The sequence below is a fragment of the Daphnia carinata genome, chromosome 7, assembly GCF_022539665.2.
Source record: "Daphnia carinata strain CSIRO-1 chromosome 7, CSIRO_AGI_Dcar_HiC_V3, whole genome shotgun sequence".
NCBI classification, from domain to species: domain Eukaryota; kingdom Metazoa; phylum Arthropoda; class Branchiopoda; order Diplostraca; family Daphniidae; genus Daphnia; species Daphnia carinata.
Genome location: NC_081337.1, coordinates 4657069 through 4675809, shown reverse-complemented (window position 1 = coordinate 4675809; position 18741 = coordinate 4657069). Strand labels below are relative to the sequence as shown.

The 18741-nt window shown below is 34.0% G+C and overlaps 4 long non-coding RNA genes across 7 annotated transcripts; all 4 read right to left on the bottom strand.

Moving 5' to 3' along the window:
• Nucleotides 1-2104: 2104 nt before the first annotated feature.
• Nucleotides 2105-3366, bottom strand: LOC130699994 (uncharacterized). The gene is made up of 4 exons (XR_009003638.2): nucleotides 3315-3366; nucleotides 3053-3249; nucleotides 2544-2995; nucleotides 2105-2474 (listed from the first exon to the last, which is right to left on the bottom strand). It is a non-coding gene; the product is annotated as an uncharacterized LOC130699994 (long non-coding RNA).
• Nucleotides 3367-9316: 5950 nt separating this feature from the next.
• Nucleotides 9317-9971, bottom strand: LOC130700000 (uncharacterized). The gene is made up of 4 exons (XR_009003643.2): nucleotides 9844-9971; nucleotides 9735-9760; nucleotides 9450-9659; nucleotides 9317-9391 (listed from the first exon to the last, which is right to left on the bottom strand). It is a non-coding gene; the product is annotated as an uncharacterized LOC130700000 (long non-coding RNA).
• A 1215-nt stretch (nucleotides 9972-11186) lies between these two features.
• On the bottom strand, nucleotides 11187-13597 carry LOC130699985 (uncharacterized). 3 transcript variants are annotated; one of them, XR_009003620.2, is made up of 7 exons: nucleotides 13470-13597; nucleotides 13361-13386; nucleotides 13048-13284; nucleotides 12853-12982; nucleotides 11788-12728; nucleotides 11433-11731; nucleotides 11187-11361 (listed from the first exon to the last, which is right to left on the bottom strand). It is a non-coding gene; the product is annotated as an uncharacterized LOC130699985 (long non-coding RNA). The 3 variants fall into 3 exon arrangements; XR_009003619.2 differs by having other exon boundaries at nucleotides 12853-13016; nucleotides 13075-13284; XR_009003618.2 differs by having other exon boundaries at nucleotides 13075-13284.
• A 1819-nt stretch (nucleotides 13598-15416) lies between these two features.
• Nucleotides 15417-17218, bottom strand: LOC130699986 (uncharacterized). Of its 2 annotated transcripts, none has more exons than XR_009003624.2 (5): nucleotides 17091-17218; nucleotides 16982-17007; nucleotides 16696-16905; nucleotides 16475-16638; nucleotides 15417-16350 (listed from the first exon to the last, which is right to left on the bottom strand). It is a non-coding gene; the product is annotated as an uncharacterized LOC130699986 (long non-coding RNA). The 2 variants fall into 2 exon arrangements; XR_009003623.2 differs by having other exon boundaries at nucleotides 16475-16604.
• Between the last annotated feature and the right edge of the window lie 1523 nt (nucleotides 17219-18741).

Below are 18741 nucleotides of genomic sequence, written 5' to 3'. Positions count from 1 at the left end.
ATCCCATATCCCATATCCCATATCCCATATCCCATATCCCATATCCCATATCCCGGATTCCATATTCCATATCCCATATCCCATATCCCATATCCCATATCCCATATCCCATATCCCATATCCCATATCCCATATCCCATATCCCATATCCCATATCCCATATCCCATATCCCATATCCCATATCCCATATCCCATATCCCATATCCCGGATCCCATATCTCAAGGTCGAATATTCGACCTTCAAATATTTCAAGTTCAAATATTCGACCTTCAAAAATTTCAAGGTCAAACACTTGCCCTTCAGCCTCTACTGTCCTTGACATTTCCTTTGAAGGTTAATTTCTCAGATCCGAAGGTCATTTTCCATCAAGGTTACCGTAGTTTTAAGTTATTCTCCACCTTGACCTTCCTCTAAATTTCAATTACCGTTCAGGTTATTGCTGTTGGATTTGAACCACATACGTCATATTACTCATGATAGAGTAAGCGCAACTGCTACTAATGAATCGAACTATTGATTCCGAGTTACATTATTCTTTTTGGTAAGTCTGGGATTTGAACCACAGTACTATGTATTCTGACGCAAGCACTTTACCGTTGTGCCGTGCCTTACTTGTAATCAATTTTTCGATTTTTAGTGCCATTTTACATATGCTACCTTGGCGATAGTTAATTTAGGGTATTGGCGGAGTCATAATATTGAAATGTGTGAATGGTAGGTCAATGGTAGAGGAACAGCATAGTAATTGAAAGGTTGCGAGTTCTACTCCAAGTAAGATAGGTTGTACACTTAAGTACGTAACCTCGAAAATGATTTTTAATAATTTTCTATACAGTGGAATTCAACAGTTTAACATAGTACGAATTACGAATTATTAGCACCATACCTAGCTTGGAGTCGAACCAAGGACCTATGAAATAGCAAGTAGTATTCTACCACTGAGCCATTGATGGTTATTGTTATAAAACATTCGTGCAGCCCCATTTGTGTGCTCGTATTTCACTTAGGTTAACAATGTATGCTAAACAATCCGCCGTTGATAATGTCGATGGTGGCCCATATGTAGAGTATCGGCATGGGACGCTATAGGTCGTAGGATCGAGTCCAAAAACCAAAAATTTGACGTCCTGTGTGACATGATGTTAATGCAAATGACGTAATAGCATTTTTAATGTAAATATTGATAAGTGCAATAATATATTTTGACATAATAATAATGTAGTAATTAGTCATTTTTTTGCAATTTCCAGATAAATTTATCACAAACATTTTTATAATAACCACATTACATCAGTTTACTTAAACATTATGTATAAATTACTGAACTTCTTACAATATATCTTTATGACGAATTTTATGGTTAAAATAAGCCCATTTTTAATAACCCAAAATCCTATCTCCACTTTCTAAATTGCGGCTTATTAGGAAAAGCTTATTATTGCTTTGTTTTTTTACATATAGTTTTATTCCGCGTAGTATCATATATTTCCCGTGGGCTGGTGTATTAGGTAAACCCAATCGGAAAAGAATATATAAAGGTATATGAATACAACCTATCACATAAATCTAAATAAGAAAACTAAATCAGTATACTTTTCCCCAGACCTACAACATTATAATTCCTTATTGAATTATCAAGCCGCGTTTTTTAAAACATACTTCATTGCCTAGCCTTTAACTTTTCCCAACGCTCAACCTTATAGACTATTGGTGTTAGCTCATCTCTCCTTCACTAACCATTTCTTCAAATTCATGGCAATATATCTCATTCGTGTCGGTAATTGTTGTTTTTTACTGAGCAGGTCAGTCCTTATGCACATTAAATTGGATTGAAATTCTTCTGTTTCGTCGACAAAATAGTCAAAGTGGGCAGCCATCCATTGATCGTCGCAAGACTGTAGCGTTTACCCATGTTTCGGACATTATACACAACAAGACGTATTCGGTAACATTCCACCTCTTCTCGCCATCCTCATTAACTTATGCAAAAAGAAGTTACTTGTACGTTTTGCTCTATTATAGATGTGATTTACTGCAATGACCTATATTAATGATATCTTTGTCGGGAGAAATGTCTATCCCTTCGCCATACTAGTTGGTACTATTGACAGCGTGTCACCGAAACATCACCTCGACAACAACCAACAATTGCAGAAACTCTTTCTCCAGGATCACTGTTGTGTTGTACATGGCTTGATTATGTTAACAAATGTAGAGACATAATACCTGTTCTTGTCAACATCAGGAATCTACACAACGATGAATAATCCACCAACATTTCCTCTCCCCCTTCCCACGCTTAATATGACAGATGTAACAATGTTAAACTATTCCTACATGAAAATATTTCAATTTAAGACTGAGCACATCTTTCTCTAAAAACAAATCTGACACTTATCTTTTTCAACCTGATCTGAGTGCAGATGCAGAAGAAACAATCTCATTTGTTTCAAGATAAGCTCCACCTGTTCACTGGTATTAGAACATGAGAATTGCATGACAGAATTATTTGACATTAAAACCAAAATTAATAAGTCTTACATTTTCTAGCTTTTCCATAGAATCAATGGTCTTGAACGGAAGTTCTTGGAGAATGTCTGCAGCTTCAGCAACTTTACCCTATTTCTCTTGCATTATGACAAGAAAGTATGCATCAGCCTCGATCCACTCCAACATAGATCGAAAATAAAATATTTTATGTAAAAAAGAATAACAAAAACAAAGACCAAATTCATGTGCACCTTTCTAACAGGAACAGTTCTGAGTATCAAATCCAATATTCACAGATTTGTACATTCATATCCACAACTCGTGACAGGGTGGAGGTCTCTCCCATTTGCCATACCAGTTGGTACTATTAGACCCAAAGATTTTAGCTTGCTCCTTCGTTAGTTCTAGCTTAGGATATTTTCATTGCTAAGGTGCCACGGCTTAATTCCGAAACTGATCTGGACAATCGGTTCCAAGATGCACCTTGCTGAAATGGTATCTACCTGTAAGCAAAGCATAGGATCAAGTAAGATACAAAACAATACAGAAATTTAACTCACAGGTCTTGTATGTTTTTCAAAATCAAGGAGAATTTCTATGATTTCGTTTAAATTCTCTTCTGTGGTCAAGGCTTTACAGGTTGGTGTCCTGTCGTCGCCATGTTGAACTATAATCCCCTTTAATTTTAACGATGCGACGCTCGTGAGTGGTCTTTGATGCTGCCATATCTTTGCGTTCGCTACACGTCTTTCAGATTCTAAAATTACCAAAACTCATTGCCAAAAAGAACTTCACCAATATGATATTATCAAATATATATACCGGTATTTCTGGTTTGCTTACAAACTTTCTGCGTATACAACACTGAGCTTCATGTGCACTTGTGGAGACATGTAAGACAGCGTTGCAAAGCATCGTATTGGTAAAAGGAAAGGGGAAGGTTAAGGAAGAAAGACTTAGGTCAGATTCACAGCCCCGCTTCGATCGGGTCAGATCTTAAGCGGGTTGTTCATTTCCGTTTATGGGGCAGGTTGAACGGGTTATTACCCCATCATGTTTTTATCGGGTTGTCAATCATTGTACACTATCAGATCACAAGCAATTAATTGTTTTCGTATTCCTATTTTTCAAGTCACCATTCATTATTCAAAATACAGCAGTAATGTATTTTGATTTACGATAGCAGTTAGTGTTTTGCAAACCTGCAGAAAACAAATACACGTGTAACCTATGTAAGTAGGGCTACATTACCTAAACCACTAATCCCGACCCGTGCATTAAGTCGAATACAAGCCGTGAACGATCCGTGGGGTGCAGGTATAGTGAAATTACGTGCTTAGTGAAAGGTAAAATCTTAAGCAATAATGCTTGAGGGAAAATAATGGGAGTGAAAAAGGAACGAAGCAAACACATCTATCAATCACACATACCACAATACGAAATAAAGTAAGTGAAAGCCAATTTGGCAATACTCAACCGTACCATCTTCATTTCCATCGTCCTAATGGGCGTGAATCTCGGGGCTGGGCGACGACCCTCATTCCTCGAACGACGATACACGGCGTCTAGTAGTGCTCTTCGGTGGTGGCGAAGCCCTCCTATATACATTTAAAAAAAACTATGGTTAAACACTAAATAAAAAAAATATACACCTGAATATCCGTGGCGACGATCTTGGTCCTCTTCGGCCTCCAGCGTCTTCTTCGGCGGTAGTGGGACCCTCCTAAATACATAAAAACAACAAAATCATGGCGTAAACTTTAAACTTCCAATGCAATACTTGATAAATTTCGGCAACAATTACCGTAGCTCCGACGGCGAACCTCATTGCCCTATGACCCTCTTCAGTGGTGATGTAGGCCATTCTAAATACATTTTAAAAAAAAGATTAGACAATTAAACGTGTAAACATATACCTGCTACATCCATGGCGAAGATTTCGTTGCTCCAGCAGCGATCCTCGATGCCCAACATCCTCTTCGATGGAGGTAGGGCCCTCCTAAATACATAAAAACAAAGTAAGATCATAGTGTAACACTTAAAAATTTACAAATAAATACTCGACAATTTTGGGCGACGATCATGGTGACTCCGACAGCGTCCTACATCCTTTTCAATGGTGACGCAGCCCTTCTAAAAACATAAAAACAAAATAAAATCATAGTGTTAAACTTAAAACTTTCAATTAAATACTTTATAATTTTGGGCGACAATTATGCCTCCGACGACGAACCTCGTTGTCCAGTATTCCTCCTTAGCGATGATGGAACCCTCTAAAATACAAAAAAAAAACATGGTTAGACAATTAAACGTGTAAAACATATACCTGTAACATCTATGACGACGATGTCGGTGCTCCAGCATCCTCTTCGGCGTCCAGCATCTTCTTCGGCGGTGGTGAGGCCCTCTTACATACATAAAAAAAACATGATTAAGCACTTAAACGTTTTTAAAAAAGTACCTCAATACCCGTGCCTCTCGTTGCTCCAGCGGCGCTCCTCGATGTCGCGCATCCTCTTCGATGGTGATGTAGCCCTCCTAAATCCATAAAAACAAAATAAAACCATAGTTCAAAACTTAAAACTTTTAATGAAATACTTGACAATTTTGGGCGACGATCAAGGTGGCTCCGACGGCGAACCTCGTTGTCCGGTGGCCTTCTTCGGTGATGTGAACCACTCTAAATACATTAACAAAAAAACGATTAGACATTTAAAATTGTAAAAGCAATACCTGGTAACCCTTGGCGACTTCGGCGGCGATTCCCGACGTCCAGTAATCCTCCTCGGTAGTGTTGCCAGCCCTCCTAGACACAGATAAATACATAGAACATGGTAAAACACTTAGCATTGTTAAATACCTTGCGATTTTGCGCTAGGATTCTAGCGGTGACCTTCGTTGCCAAACGGTACCACTTCGGTGGTGATGTGGCCCTCCTAGATATATAAGATTTAAAACAAATACAGTTAGATACTAAATTTTTTATTATATACCTCGGAATCCTGGGCGATATTCCAGTGGCTGCAGGGCTATCCTCGTTGCCCAATGTCCTCTTCGGCCCCAGAGATTGCACTCCTGTATGTAACGAAGGGACAAAAATAAGAAAAAACAAAATTTTTGAATATTTGAACAGCACCATGTTTCATCTTAATTCTAACAGGCATCTAGTACACAAATTACAGTTACATTGGATAAAAAGTTCCTGAAAAAAGAAATTGTTTATTAATAGATAAAGGGTCAAGAGGTTGTTTGGATTGGGTATTGCTTGTTCATGTGTTAACTGTGTGAATTTGAAACGTACAAATGTTCGTACAAAAATGATTTGCGAACGACTGCGCTAAATAATTACATAAAACAGTGGAGGAAAATGGCTGAGATAGTGTTGTGCACAAATAACAAAGTGAGGTGGACTACGCTTTACGCCTTACTTAAACTAGCCTTAATTTTAACTTTAGATTTACTTACCCTTAAACTTAACTTTAGATTTACCTATTTAATCTAGACTTATCGTACTCCAACTAAACAAAACCAGTGCAAAGGCTAAACAAGGTGCTGATGCAGTGCGTTATTAGTGCCTAAGTGATGAATCTACGATTTGCGAGAGCTGAAAACACGTGCTAAAGTTCTAAGAATAATTAGACGTGGATTGTAAGCAACAAATCTACACTAGTGCAACGCGTGCAGGTAAAAGAGCTACTGAGCTGCTAGGTTCTTTTTTTCTTCCTCTCCCCCCTCCTTTTTTGTGAATGCCCGACGTCTTCATCTGTTTTTGGCCCTTGGAAACACAAAAAAAAAAATCAAAGTAACGTAGGATTAATCGATGGGGAATGGCTATAACCTCGGGCTCACCTGGAAATAAAAATTTGCCCTTCAACCTATCGACCTTCAGAATTAGGTCCCTCTACCCTACACTCTACTTCCGGGAAAGCAGTAATGTGACACGTGTCTGTGAGTATTTAAGGCGTCGTGAATAGACACATACGTCCAGAGTCTTGCCTTTACAAATGTACCACAACTATCAAGACCGTCGTCGATCGATTCGCCTGTCAGGTAAGTTGGATTTATGCTAACTAGCTTCATTGTCTTCTTTAAATGTATAAACTAAGAGGATATCAGTTTCGTATTATATTAGCTCTAAATCTATGTTAGTAAACTAATTCTTAATTAAATCAAACTGTTACCAATAGTATTCCATTTCTTTAAGGAATAACCATTCTCCAGTCCGTGTGTGAGTTAGTGCTGAAGTGCTTATTCTGGCTGCCTTTAAAACTGCATCAAATCATTCCTGGATGTAAATAGAAATTATTAGATATCGACAATCTTTTCAATACAGCTGGAAAATGTATATGTAAATCTTGTACTTGCAACACATTATTAAAAAGTAGCTTCTGCACAAGTGCTTCTATTTAATATTTCAACATGTTCTGACTGAATAAATATTCAGTATTCTGATGGGTCAGAAATACTCTGATCACTGAGAGACCTATGGTTTACAATTCTCAGACTATTTTTATATCTGGTCTGTAATAAAACTCCTTCACAATCAATAGACTAGATAAATGTTAAACAATACTTACAATTACCCAAAAATAAATATCTGTTTCCAAGACCGGGGAGATGTCCTGTCACTACCAATCCAGTATTCCCTATTCCAGTTCCATTCAGCAGCTAAAAAGACAAAATTTATAATAATAAAAAGGTAAAAGTATTGTACTGCAAAGTAAAATGTACAAAGCTTCAACAATGAGTTTGTTATTCTGGTCAGGCTGTACTAAAACACTACTGCTACCATAATAGAACTCCCCAATCAATAGATCTAGATAAATGAAAGGTTATACCCTCCTGCCCTGTAGCCACCCTTCTTTACACATCCGTAGAACTATCTGAAAACAAAAAAAGTATCTCTTGAAAATGAAATGGGGTAGTTCTAATAAAACACAAACAAAACAGTTACCTATATAGTTTCTTCACAGTAATTGCTCACTCCTAAAATTGTCTCCGCCTCTACATTTCGATCAAGACATGTTGGAAGACTGGGCATCCATAATGACATGGAGAAAACTATAGATTTACTGACCACATCTTGATGTTCATTGCTTCTAGTTAAGAATTTGAAACAAACCTGTGCTTTAGTTCTTTTTTTCTTCACAATTTTCTTCTCTTGGCTTAGCTTGTTTTCAGGATTCTCTTTCAACGCTAGAAATTTGCTTTCGAATGCTGCAATCAAATTATTACAATAAATATTTTCTTGGGCTCCCAAGTATTTCCATTGTTTGAAACACGAATCCCTATCAGCAAACACACAACTTCACCATCCTTCTCCTAATATGATATTTCAGATTCAGTTATAATCACAAGACGGTCAATTTATATTAACATATTAAATTTAGATAAATTTCCAAACTAACCTCAGACCAAGAATTTTCCCAACAATGCATTCTTCATCGTCCATGTCACTGAGTGGAGATGAAGACTGATTTGACACCTTTTTCCTTCATTATTTCAGGCATGACAAAAATCACTTGGATTAGGAAGGCTACGGCGGACGGACCGATCCACATTTTTAAGCTCACCTTGCTTAAGCTGGATGTTTACTCAGAGAAGAAAACTGCCCTTTTGAATACCATGCTTCATTTTTGTCTGACAATAGATAAACAGCCTTTCTCAGACAGGCAAATGAACGGAAATTACTTGTAGGGATCTACGGGTTAACTTATACGTTAATCTTAACCTATGTTAAGGTACTAGATTTTTTTTTTTCTTACCTCTTGCCTAAAAATTTTGCGCCCAAATGAAGAAAGCCTTTTTCTGTCATGTCAGTTATGCGTTAGAAAATACCTCATGCTTTGTTGTCATACTTTTCCAAATAAGCCGTAATGCGAAACGAAAGCAGTAATCGGCACTAAACACCTGATTGGCTGTGATCTGGGGCTCACCACCTCCTCCATGCCAGGAATGGACCAATCACGGGATGACAGAGACATTTTCTAACACCGGGGCGGTGGCAGGGCCCGGTTCCTGGGTCACACCGATAACCCTGTCATCATTTTAGAAGATGGCGGATTTAATGGAACCATATTATTTAAAAAAAAAAAAGCCTTCCGATGATCAGCCAGAAAAATGATTGCACTATCGTAAACTATCCATCGGTTGGGTTTGGGTTACGTACAGCGACATACAACACAACCAAACAGTAACGCATAACCCGCATAAAACCGTAGCCATGTACCTTAAGTCACATTAATAACCTGTTACTTCTGAATGTAAATAGAAATTATTAAGCATTGAAAATCTTATCAATACAGTTGAAATATGTATGTCTAATTCTTGTACATGCTAAACACTATTAACAAGTATTCCCTGCACATGTGCATCTGCTTGAAATATCAACTTTTCTGACTTTGAATAACTATTAAATTGTTTAATGTTATGCTAAGCCACATGTCCTGATCACTGAAAGATAAGCAAAGTAAGAGACCTATGGATCACAAAGCTTCGACAAGGGTAGATAAACACTGGTACAATTATTTTTAATATGGTGGGATAACATAATTTCATAGCTATATATAAAACACTTTACCACAAATAGCCTAGAAAATGGTTTTTAACCTATTAACAAAATGATAATTTATATTATAAAAATTGTCATCTTTTACAAACAATAATTCCACAGTAATTACTTATTATTAAAATATTATTTAAATTTTGTATTATTACTATTATTATTTCACTTACCAACTGTTGAAATTGATGATAGTTATCAATCAATGTGTTTGTGATTCTGGTCAGCCTGTAGTAAAACACGATACTCCTACCATAATAGAACCCCTTCTCAGAGACATATTCTGCACACGAACAGCATTACCTACTCCAATACCAGCCATATAGTGTCATGTCAACTGAATAATCTAGGTAAATAATAGTTTATACCGAAATGTATACAAAACACACAATTACCATGACTCCTTTTGTTTAGAATTGAAAGGCTGTTCAACTGCTAGTTATCAAAGTCACAGTGTTGGTGGCAAAGTTATTATCCCAGAAATAATCTAAAGATCAAACTAGACACAATGTCTGTGTCCCAACAGAGGGATGTTTAATCGTCCAACCAGCAAGATGTCCTGACGCTAAAATTCCAATATGTTCTGTTCCAGCTACATTCAGCAGCTAAATTGAAATAAATAAAGCAATAAATAGGGAAAGGTATTGTATAAAGGAATGGCTCTCATGACCTGCACCTACCATTCTTTACACATCCGTACAGCTACCTAAAAACAAAAGAAAATCTCACTTGAAAATGACGTGGGAAGTTTTAACAAAACACAAAAACGCAAAACAAAGGGTTACCAACATGGTTTCCGTACAATGGTGAGGCAAAAAAGAGATGAAATGCTACGTGTTTCAGCTATTCGCCTCGGCTTCAACAGGAGTCACACTGGAAAATACTTAAGCATTTTTGATAAAATAGAGTTTCGTCTAGCAGACGATTTTGGAAGGCAATGAAAGTCTGGGCATTCTGACACCCAACAGCATTGCCAATAGCTACTTTTACTAATAACTACTTTTATATTTTAAATAACTCGAAAACTATAAATCTACGTAAGAACACATTTCATTTTCGTGATTCTCGTTAAATGTAGAATCTAAATCATGTATAATTATCAATATTTATCGATATCAATTTTTAAGTAGACGTCTGGAATAGGCCCTTAAATTTCTATCGTGCCTCCTTTTATATTTGAAATAACTCAAAAACCATCAAATCTAAATAAAAACGAATTTGATCTTCGTGATTCTTGTTAAATTTAGCACCGAAATCATATAGAATTATCTAGTTTTTTATATATTAATTTTTAGTTAACAGTCGGGCTTATTGTTTTGTCGGGCCTTAAATTTCTATCGTACCAACTTTTATATTTAAAATAACTCAAAAGCCATAAAGTCTACATCAAAACAAATTTCATATTCGGGATTCTTGTTAAATTTAGCATCGAAATCATCTAGAGTTATCTAGTTTTATTATTATTAATTATTTAGGTAAAAAACGGGCTTGTTGTTTTGTCGGGCCTTAAATTTCTATCATACCAACTTTTATATTTATAATAACTCAAAAACCATAAAGTCTACATCAAAACAAATTTCATATTCGTGATTCTTGTTAAATTCAGCATCGAAATCATCTAGAGTTATCTAGTTTTATTGTTATTAATTATTTAGGTAAAAAACGGGCTTGTTGTTTTGTCGGGCCTTTAAATTTCTAGCGCACCTACTTTTACATTTGAAATAACTCAAAAACCACGAAGTCTACATAAAAAAAAATTTCATATTCGTGATTCTTGTTAAGTTTAGCATCTAACTCATATATAGTTATCTAGTTTTATTGATATTAATTTTTTTGGTAAAATTCGGTCTTGTTGTTTTGTCGGGCCTTCAATTTCTAGCGTACCTTTTTTGATATTTGAAATAACTCAAAAACCATGAAGTCAACATTTAAAAAAATTTCATATTCGTGATTCTTGTTAAATTTAGCATCTAACTCGTATATAGTTATCTAGTTTAATTGATATTAATTTTTTAGGTAAACGCAGGGCTTGTTGTTTTGTCGGGCCTTAAATTTCTAGCGTACCTACTTTTACATTTGAAATAACTCAAAAACCATGAAGTCTATATAAAAACAAGGTTAATATTCGTGATTCTTGGTAAATTTAGCATCTAAATGATGTATAGTTATTTAGTTTTAGTGATATTAATTTTTTTAGGTAAAAGTCGTGCTTATTGTTTTGCCGGGCCTTAAATTTCTATCGTATTGAACGCTGTCAAGTAGATTTTCACTCTGCAGGTAGCTGGTCAACATTCCATGGTTGAATACCTAGAATTATAAGACATATATATAAATTTACACAGAATATGATCAGTCAATCATAAATTTTTGTTTAATACATGGTTTTCATTAATGGGTTGGTACCATTGCACAAGTAATTTCCATCTAATACAGGTACGAGAACAATCAAAATGTTTTTTGTCAAGTGCTTTTTGATTCCATGGCATTTCTAAACAACCATGTTAAACGTAGGAATGACCTGACAAAATACAAAAACTTTCTGTTAACAACCTTCTCAATACCAATTTCCAGTATTTTCTTGACAAAAAAAAGTGATCTCCAGGACTGTTAGGGTTGCATTTTTTCACACACAGCATATGTTTCCCACAAAGGGAACCAATAGAAGTCAATATGACACCTGAATCAAGATATTTAATGATTTACTTGAATTGTTTGCAATCAAAATAAGTTTACCTGACTAAAGCAAGTTTTTTTTATGAAGGGAACAAGCTGGTTTGCAAGTTGTTTTTTTTTTTTCCAGATTAACAGTTTCAGTTTAGAAATGTCTGTGTACCTTGGCATTTGTGGGTATTGAAGACTGGATCAGAAATACATTCATTGCCACGAAATGGGTAAAAGTTTGCAACCAGGCTGTTCTTTTACCTGCAAAACACTATAAAAAAATTTACCCTGCACATGTGAATCTAATTGATATTTCAACTGTTCTAACTTAAAGTAAATTTAACATTGTTGGGAAATTACGAAGCCAACTTTTCCTGTTCACTGAAAATAAGCTAAGTAGAAGACCTATGGCTTACAAAGTACAATTAAACAAAGTAAAACGTACAATTATTATCCATTTGGTGGGATAACTAACATTCATTATTGCAATGTAATATACCCTATATTTATAAAATTGATTTACATATTATTATAAATATAATATATTATAAAAATTGGCATTACCATAACCATTCCTATTACTATTAAAGTATTCTCTGCCCACGTGAATCCAAAATGTTGCTTACCATACTATAATATACAATGTGTTTGATTCTCATCAACCTGTCCTAAAACACGATACTTCGAACATTACTCCGTGACCATCCATAGTAAGTGTCATATCAATGGATAAATCTAGATAAATAATAGGTTATTTAGAAATGTGTACAAATCATACAATTACCACAACTCCTTTTGTTTGAAATTTAAAGGCTGTTCAACTGCTAGTCTTCGAAGTTGCAGTGTTAGTTTATGTGTATGTCTGTCTATGTCTTTAGGAACCTATAGTTTACAAAGCTTCGACAACGGTAGATACAAATTGGTACAATCATTTCAATTTGACGGGATTATATGAATTCATAGCTATAATATAATATACTTTACCACAAACAGCCTAGAAAATGATTTTTAACCTGTTTAAAAAATAATAATTTATATTATAAACATTGCATTTTTCCCCACAATAATTCCAAAGTATTTACCTACCGTTAGAATATTATTACAATTTTCTATTATTACTATTATTATTTCACTTACCAATTGTTGAAATTGATGAAAGTTTTCAATCGATGTGTTTGTGATTCTGGTCAGCCTGTAGTAAAACACGATACTCCTACCATAATAGAACCCCTTCTCAGAGACATATTCTGCACACAAACAGCATTACCTACTCCAATACCAGCCATATAGTGTCATGTCAACTGAATAATCTAGGTAAATAATAGTTTATACCGAAATGTATACAAAACACACAATTACCATGACTCCTTTTGTTTAGAATTGAAAGGCTGTTCAACTGCTAGTTATCAAAGTCACAGTGTTGGTGGCAAAGTTATTATCCCAGAAATAATCTAAAGATCAAACTAGACACAATGTCTGTGTCCCAACAGAGGGATGTTTAATCGTCCAACCAGCAAGATGTCCTGACGCTAAAATTCCAATATGTTCTGTTCCAGCTACATTCAGCAGCTAAATTGAAATAAATTAAAGCAATAAATAGGGAAAGGTATTGTATAAAGGAATGGCTCTCATGACCTGCACCTACCATTCTTTACACATCCGTACAGCTACCTAAAAACAAAAGAAAATCTCACTTGAAAATGACGTGGGAAGTTTTAACAAAACACAAAAACGCAAAACAAAGGGTTACCAACATGGTTTCCGTACAATGGTGAGGCAAAAAAGAGATGAAATGCTACGTGTTTCAGCTATTCGCCTCGGCTTCAACAGGAGTCACACTGGAAAATACTTAAGCATTTTTGATAAAATAGAGTTTCGTCTAGCAGACGATTTTGGAAGGCAATGAAAGTCTGGGCATTCTGACACCCAACAGCATTGCCAATAGCTACTTTTACTAATAACTACTTTTATATTTTAAATAACTCGAAAACTATAAATCTACGTAAGAACACATTTCATTTTCGTGATTCTCGTTAAATGTAGAATCTAAATCATGTATAATTATCAATATTTATCGATATCAATTTTTAAGTAGACGTCTGGAATAGGCCCTTAAATTTCTATCGTGCCTCCTTTTATATTTGAAATAACTCAAAAACCATCAAATCTAAATAAAAACGAATTTGATCTTCGTGATTCTTGTTAAATTTAGCACCGAAATCATATAGAATTATCTAGTTTTTTATATATTAATTTTTAGTTAACAGTCGGGCTTATTGTTTTGTCGGGCCTTAAATTTCTATCGTACCAACTTTTATATTTAAAATAACTCAAAAGCCATAAAGTCTACATCAAAACAAATTTCATATTCGGGATTCTTGTTAAATTTAGCATCGAAATCATCTAGAGTTATCTAGTTTTATTATTATTAATTATTTAGGTAAAAAACGGGCTTGTTGTTTCGGGCCTTAAATTTCTATCATACCAACTTTTATATTTATAATAACTCAAAAACCATAAAGTCTACATCAAAACAAATTTCATATTCGTGATTCTTGTTAAATTCAGCATCGAAATCATCTAGAGTTATCTAGTTTTATTGTTATTAATTATTTAGGTAAAAAACGGGCTTGTTGTTTTGTCGGGCCTTTAAATTTCTAGCGCACCTACTTTTACATTTGAAATAACTCAAAAACCACGAAGTCTACATAAAAAAAAATTTCATATTCGTGATTCTTGTTAAGTTTAGCATCTAACTCATATATAGTTATCTAGTTTTATTGATATTAATTTTTTTGGTAAAATTCGGTCTTGTTGTTTTGTCGGGCCTTCAATTTCTAGCGTACCTTTTTTGATATTTGAAATAACTCAAAAACCATGAAGTCAACATTTAAAAAAATTTCATATTCGTGATTCTTGTTAAATTTAGCATCTAACTCGTATATAGTTATCTAGTTTAATTGATATTAATTTTTTAGGTAAACGCAGGGCTTGTTGTTTTGTCGGGCCTTAAATTTCTAGCGTACCTACTTTTACATTTGAAATAACTCAAAAACCATGAAGTCTATATAAAAACAAGGTTAATATTCGTGATTCTTGGTAAATTTAGCATCTAAATGATGTATAGTTATTTAGTTTTAGTGATATTAATTTTTTTAGGTAAAAGTCGTGCTTATTGTTTTGCCGGGCCTTAAATTTCTATCGTATTGAACGCTGTCAAGTAGATTTTCACTCTGCAGGTAGCTGGTCAACATTCCATGGTTGAATACCTAGAATTATAAGACATATATATAAATTTACACAGAATATGATCAGTCAATCATAAATTTTTGTTTAATACATGGTTTTCATTAATGGGTTGGTACCATTGCACAAGTAATTTCCATCTAATACAGGTACGAGAACAATCAAAATGTTTTTTGTCAAGTGCTTTTTGATTCCATGGCATTTCTAAACAACCATGTTAAACGTAGGAATGACCTGACAAAATACAAAAACTTTCTGTTAACAACCTTCTCAATACCAATTTCCAGTATTTTCTTGACAAAAAAAAGTGATCTCCAGGACTGTTAGGGTTGCATTTTTTCACACACAGCATATGTTTCCCACAAAGGGAACCAATAGAAGTCAATATGACACATGAATCAAGATATTTAATGATTTACTTGAATTGTTTGCAATCAAAATAAGTTTACCTGACTAAAGCAAGTTTTTTTTATGAAGGGAACAAGCTGGTTTGCAAGTTGTTTTTTTTTTTCCAGATTAACAGTTTCAGTTTAGAAATGTCTGTGTACCTTGGCATTTGTGGGTATTGAAGACTGGATCAGAAATACATTCATTGCCACGAAATGGGTAAAAGTTTGCAACCAGGCTGTTCTTTTACCTGCAAAACACTATAAAAAAATTTACCCTGCACATGTGAATCTAATTGATATTTCAACTGTTCTAACTTAAAGTAAATTTAACATTGTTGGGAAATTACGAAGCCAACTTTTCCTGTTCACTGAAAATAAGCTAAGTAGAAGACCTATGGCTTACAAAGTACAATTAAACAAAGTAAAACGTACAATTATTATCCATTTGGTGGGATAACTAACATTCATTATTGCAATGTAATATACCCTATATTTATAAAATTGATTTACATATTATTATAAATATAATATATTATAAAAATTGGCATTACCATAACCATTCCTATTACTATTAAAGTATTCTCTGCCCACGTGAATCCAAAATGTTGCTTACCATACTATAATATACAATGTGTTTGATTCTCATCAACCTGTCCTAAAACACGATACTTCGAACATTACTCCGTGACCATCCATAGTAAGTGTCATATCAATGGATAAATCTAGATAAATAATAGGTTATTTAGAAATGTGTACAAATCATACAATTACCACAACTCCTTTTGTTTGAAATTTAAAGGCTGTTCAACTGCTAGTCTTCGAAGTTGCAGTGTTAGTTTATGTGTATGTCTGTCTATGTCTTTAGGAACCTATAGTTTACAAAGCTTCGACAACGGTAGATACAAATTGGTACAATCATTTCAATTTGATGGGATTATATGAATTCATAGCTATAATATAATATACTTTACCACAAACAGCCTAGAAAATGATTTTTAACCTGTTTAAAAAATAATAATTTATATTATAAACATTGCATTTTTCCCCACAATAATTCCAAAGTATTTACCTACCGTTAGAATATTATTACAATTTTCTATTATTACTATTATTATTTCACTTACCAATTGTTGAAATTGATGAAAGTTTTCAATCGATGTGTTTGTGATTCTGGTCAGCCTGTAGTAAAACACGATACTCCTACCATAATAGAACCCCTTCTCAGAGACATATTCTGCACACAAACAGCATTACCTACTCCAATACCAGCCATATAGTGTCATGTCAACTGAATAATCTAGGTAAATAATAGTTTATACGACATGTATACAAAACACACAATTACCATGACTCCTTTTGTTTAGAATTGAAAGGCTGTTCAACTGCTAGTTATCAAAGTCACAGTGTTGGTGGCAAAGTTATTATCCCAGAAATAATCTAAAGATCAAACTAGACACAATGTCTGTGTCCCAACAGAGGGATGTTTAATCGTCCAACCAGCAAGATGTCCTGACGCTAAAATTCCAATATGTTCTGTTCCAGCTACATTCAGCAGCTAAATTGAAATAAATTAAAGCAATAAATAGGGAAAGGTATTGTATAAAGGAATGGCTCTCATGACCTGCACCTACCATTCTTTACACATCCGTACAGCTACCTAAAAACAAAAGAAAATCTCACTTGAAAATGACGTGGGAAGTTTTAACAAAACACAAAAACGCAAAACAAAGGGTTACCAACATGGTTTCCGTACAATGGTGAGGCAAAAAAGAGATGAAATGCTACGTGTTTCAGCTATTCGCCTCGGCTTCAACAGGAGTCACACTGGAAAATACTTAAGCATTTTTGATAAAATAGAGTTTCGTCTAGCAGACGATTTTGGAAGGCAATGAAAGTCTGGGCATTCTGACACCCAACAGCATTGCCAATAGCTACTTTTACTAATAACTACTTTTATATTTTAAATAACTCGAAAACTATAAATCTACGTAAGAACACATTTCATTTTCGTGATTCTCGTTAAATGTAGAATCTAAATCATGTATAATTATCAATATTTATCGATATCAATTTTTAAGTAGACGTCTGGAATAGGCCCTTAAATTTCTATCGTGCCTCCTTTTATATTTGAAATAACTCAAAAACCATCAAATCTAAATAAAAACGAATTTGATCTTCGTGATTCTTGTTAAATTTAGCACCGAAATCATATAGAATTATCTAGTTTTTTATATATTAATTTTTAGTTAACAGTCGGGCTTATTGTTTTGTCGGGCCTTAAATTTCTATCGTACCAACTTTTATATTTAAAATAACTCAAAAGCCATAAAGTCTACATCAAAACAAATTTCATATTCGGGATTCTTGTTAAATTTAGCATCGAAATCATCTAGAGTTATCTAGTTTTATTATTATTAATTATTTAGGTAAAAAACGGGCTTGTTGTTTTGTCGGGCCTTAAATTTCTATCATACCAACTTTTATATTTATAATAACTCAAAAACCATAAAGTCTACATCAAAACAAATTTCATATTCGTGATTCTTGTTAAATTCAGCATCGAAATCATCTAGAGTTATCTAGTTTTATTGTTATTAATTATTTAGGTAAAAAACGGGCTTGTTGTTTTGTCGGGCCTTTAAATTTCTAGCGCACCTACTTTTACATTTGAAATAACTCAAAAACCACGAAGTCTACATAAAAAAAAATTTCATATTCGTGATTCTTGTTAAGTTTAGCATCTAACTCATATATAGTTATCTAGTTTTATTGATATTAATTTTTTTGGTAAAATTCGGTCTTGTTGTTTTGTCGGGCCTCAATTTCTAGCGTACCTTTTTTGATATTTGAAATAACTCAAAAACCATGAAGTCAACATTTAAAAAAATTTCATATTCGTGATTCTTGTTAAATTTAGCATCTAACTCGTATATAGTTATCTAGTTTAATTGATATTAATTTTTTAGGTAAACGCAGGGCTTGTTGTTTTGTCGGGCCTTAAATTTCTAGCGTACCTACTTTTACATTTGAAATAACTCAAAAACCATGAAGTCTATATAAAAACAAGGTTAATATTCGTGATTCTTGGTAAATTTAGCATCTAAATGATGTATAGTTATTTAGTTTTAGTGATATTAATTTTTTTAGGTAAAAGTCGTGCTTATTGTTTTGCCGGGCCTTAAATTTCTATCGTATTGAACGCTGTCAAGTAGATTTTCACTCTGCAGGTAGCTGGTCAACATTCCATGGTTGAATACCTAGAATTATAAGACATATATATAAATTTACACAGAATATGATCAGTCAATCATAAATTTTGTTTAATACATGGTTTTCATTAATGGGTTGGTACCATTGCACAAGTAATTTCCATCTAATACAGGTACGAGAA